This window comes from Panicum hallii, chromosome 5 (genome assembly GCF_002211085.1).
Source record: "Panicum hallii strain FIL2 chromosome 5, PHallii_v3.1, whole genome shotgun sequence".
In the NCBI taxonomy this organism is placed as follows: Eukaryota; Viridiplantae; Streptophyta; class Magnoliopsida; order Poales; family Poaceae; genus Panicum; species Panicum hallii.
Window position 1 is genome coordinate 3657017 of NC_038046.1, and position 4733 is coordinate 3661749.

Below are 4733 nucleotides of genomic sequence, written 5' to 3' on the forward strand. Positions count from 1 at the left end.
TTGACCAAAAGCTTTACCGCTCTATGATTGGTAGCTTGCTTTATTTGACCGCATCTAGGCCCGATGTCATGTTTAGTGTTTGCATGTGTGCACGATTTCAAGCCGCACCTAGAGAATGTCATTTGACCGCCGTCAAAAGGATTTTGAGATACTTAAAATATACTCCTAATATTGGTTTATGGTATCCTAAGGGCGCTCACTTTGATTTGGTTGGATTCTCGGATTCGGAATATGCGGGGTGCAAGGTTGATAGGAAGAGCACTTCCGGTGGTTGTCAATTTCTTGGAAGATCGCTTGTCTCTTGGTCTTCAAAGAAACAAAATTCCGTGGCTCTCTCAACCGCCGAAGCGGAATATATTTCGGCCGGAAGTTGTTGTGCACAATTGTTATGGATGAAGCAAACTCTTCTTGACTATGGTGTGAAATTTGATGAAATTCTCTTGTTGTGTGATAATGAAAGTGCCGTGAAGTTTGCTACTAATCCGGTTCAACATTCAAGAACCAAGCATATTGATATCCGTCATCATTTTCTTAGAGACCATGTGAACAAGGGCGATATCAAGATTGATGGTATTGGCACGGATGATCAATTAGCCGATATATTCACTAAGCCCTTGGATGAATCTCGGTTTTGCAAGTTGAGAAATGAGTTGAACATCATTGACCTCTCAAATATGGCTTGAAAACTAGCACATGTGACATATGGTTCTTCCATGTTTTCTTTGTTTAAATTTTTTTGAATTTTTGTGGGATTTTTTGAGCCGTTTATGACTTTTCATGATTTCACTCGATTTATTTTTGAATTCTTGTTATCACTTGCTCATATGAGAGTTTGGAAGGTTTTCATGCAAGATTTGAGATTTTTTGATTTTTATATGAGCAATGATCCCATATTGAAGCTGGAATTGTGAAAATTGGCTGAACTCTGAACAGATTGAAATTTGCTTCAGCGGACGGTCCGCGGGTAAGAGGCGGACGGTCCGCGATTTATGAGGTTAGTTCAACAGAGACACTGCAACTTGTTCTGGGCCGCAGAAGTTATGAAGCGGACGGTCCGCTTGTAATTGGCGGACGGTCCGCAGGTCATGTGAACCGATCAACAGAGAGCCTGCAATGTTATTTTGGGCCACAGTGTTACGAAGCGGACAGTCCGCTGGTAAGAGGCGGACGGTCCGCGGGTCATCACGATTGATCACCAGACGCTCTGCAGAACTGATGTCAACAACAAAATTTGGAAGCGGACGGTCCGCCTGGAAGTCGCGGACGGTCCGCCACTTGACAGAAAGATGGGGCCGACCAGTGTTGCCTTATATTGGGCTGTCTCTTTCTCTCCTCTCACCAACCCGAGACATTCTCTCCAAAAGCTCTCTCTCTTTCTCTCTCAAGCACGTGGGGAAGACTTCAAGGTCAAGGATTTTTGGCGTGATTCGCGGACAGTCCGAGCACATCCCCGGACTCTTCTCGTGATTCTTCATCATGTCCTCTCGGTATTTCGATGAATCCCTAACTCTTGTTCTTGGATTTACTCATTGGAAAGAGTTAGGGTTAGTTGCTCCGATCTATTTTTGGGCCATGGATTCTTGCAAATAGTTGGGGCATTTTGTTCCTAGGGATGAGGAGATGGTGTAGTTTTATTTCGGTTGGTGGATTTGAATCCAAACTTAAATTGTGGATGGATCGAATGTTGGGGCGACTGCTGTGTTCATGCGCTGAACAGATGAGTCGCGGACGGTCCGCGGTCAGTATGCGGACGGTCCGCTTCTACAAGCGGACGGTCCGCCTGTGTACCGCGGACGGTCCGCTGGTGGCAAATTTTTCAGCAAAGATTCTGAATTGACTTATATGGTTATGGATTGGATTTCTTCCTTTTGTAATTGTTCTTATGGTCAATTCTCAATCTCAGGCCACCTCGGAAAATTCTCAAGGCATTCACCTCAAAAATCAAAAAGGCTGGGACATCAAAGCGGCAACGAGACGGTGATAACTCCGATTATTCGGACTATGATCCTCATCCTAGTGAGATGGCTGCAGCATCCTCAGTGGGTGGTGTTGGTGATGAATCTTCAGATGAGGAATTAGAGGATTCTGAAGATGATATTACTGTTTTGATGGGGCTAGATCTTCCTAACCGACAGTGGACTGCTGAAAGCTATGCAAATGCTAGAGCAGTGAATCAGTTCGACATGCCTCGTGACACCAACATCCTCTTTTTCAGCACCAAGGTACAACAAGATGCTTATTTCGGTCATCTAGTTAAGAAAACTGTGTTCAAACATCAAACTATTGACCTGGGGTATATGCGATCACATCCTGTCATGACTGATCTAGTGGATAGATTTGAGGAAATGGGGTTAGCTAATTTTCTGCAATATAGATGTGATTGGAATGAAACTGTCATACGCCAGTTCTATGCCACTCTAGAAATTGACATGGTAGCTGGTATATTTAGATGGTCCACTGGGAAGAGAACATATTTTGCCACATTTGCTCAGTTTGCTGCAGCTAATCAGTTGGACTATGATTTCATCACTAGTGAGCAAAGCATGAATGTCATCTTAGAAAATCCTCTAGATGAGAATGACTACCCCATGTATTATGAGCCTGCACATCTTGGTATAGCCAGAACCTTTGGGGGGACTCAGGGTCTGAGGCATCATCCTGCAGTGATCAATAAAATTGCAAGAGTCACATTCATGCCTAAGAGTGGCAACAAGGACAAAGTTAGAGGGTTCTATTGGAATGTGATTTCTCATATCATGAATGGAAATAGGATTGATGTCATTGCTCTCATCATGGATCAGCTGGCAGATTTAAGGCTTAATATGGAAATGAACTTATACTTTGCTCCGTACATCATGTCCATCATCAAGGAAAAGACATCATTTAGAGGTGTTTGTGAGTGCAAGCATACTCCCTTCCGGCCATTCAAGAATGACCATGCTTTTCTTATGAGGCCGTTGACTCCTTTCCCTGGGGATGCTGAAGCACAGGTTATGGTGGTCATGATGACAGTGACGATGATGCTCACATAGGAGCAGCTGCAGCACAGCATGGCATGCCACCACCGCACTCTCCAGTACAGCAGCAGTGGGCTCCTCCAGCTGGCTATTTTGATCCTTACTTTGCATCTATGCAGGAGAGCCTATCCTCTCAGATTGCTGGGTTGACTAGTCAGATGCAGAGTCAGATGGACCTCAACTTCCAGATCATGCAGCAGCAGATGTTCCAGCCCATGATGACTCAGATGCAGGGGGTTCAGGAGAACTTATACTCAGATATAGCCGCTCTTGATGCGCGCTTTGAGGATTTGCCTTCTTCTGAGCAGTTTGAGCAGCTTGAGCATAGGCAGCAGGATCTAGAGCAGCGCTTTGATACCTTCAGCACAGCTTTCACCGGGTTTTCTGACCACTTCTACTCAGTGTTCCCGGCTCCAGTGCCGCCTCCAGAGTTCTACCCACACCAGCCGTTTTACCCACCACCACCTCCTCCGCCGCCGATGGATTGATCTTTCTGGCAATTGATGCCAAAGGGGGAGACGGAGCTTTGGAGTGCTTTGATCTAGGGGGAGCTCATGGATTTCTCATGGAACTCATTCGCTTTTCGCTTCCGTTTGCCACTCATATTTTATTTGTGTTGAACTCTATTGCATGGACTTATGTTTTATATCCTGTGTGGATTTGGCTTGTAACTTGTGATGAACTATGTTGTTTTGAACTACTTCTATTTACTTATGTTCATCTTGTGGTTGTGAGGCTATGATAATCAAGCTAAAATTCATATCATATATATATTGTATCTTGTATGCCTTTATTTCCACTTGTAGGGGAAACTCCGTCAAAATGTTCATATATAGATATGTGTCCTCTTGGTATTCATTCAAATTTATATGCACATATCAAGGGGGAGTTCTCTCTACTCATCGAACTTGGTGAATTTATTCATACAACATTCTGAAATTTTCAAGAGAAATGAGTAAGTTCTTCCAAAGTTAAATTCCAAGTCCACCTTATGCCTAGTGTATAAAGTTGACTTGAACACTTTTATCACTCCAAAACTTAGTATTGTCATCAATTACCAAAAAGGGGGAGATTGAAAGCATCTAGGCCTCTAATTCGAGTTTTGATAATTAATGACAACGATTTGTGGATTAACAATTCTCTTTGAGATAATGAGTGAAGGTTGATCCACGGATGAATGAGAGTCAATTGTGAACGTGTGGACTCTTGGAGACAATGAGTAAAGCTTGGGCTCAAGGCAAAGGTATAAAATAGGGTCTTTTAAATTTTACCGGTCACAAGATGTTTAGTGGATGAAAAGTGACCGGATTTGTTGGATAGATAGCCGTACTATCAAGAGGGGTCATGTACTCGTGCTTGACGGGTCTCTAGTGCCATTTTGCTCAAAATATCTAAGTGCATGCATAAGGGCTAACTACGTTTTGTCGGATTTTGAAAAAGAACAAGTTTGAGAGCTGACTGCTCAAAAGCGGACGGTCCGCACCATGGGAGCGGACGGTCCGCTACCGTTACTGAAGGATAGTGGGTGTGTCTTGTGGCCGGCGGACGGTCCGGCCACCTTGGGCGGACGGTCCGCCACTCTAACTCTCTTGGTTCCTGAAGAGGGTGTTCTCTGGTCTGTCTTGTGGCCTGGTCCGCGGACGGTCCGCCTCTGGGGGCGGACGGTCCGCTGGACTCGCGATATGTTGAACCAGAAACCTTGCAGTCTCTGTCTGT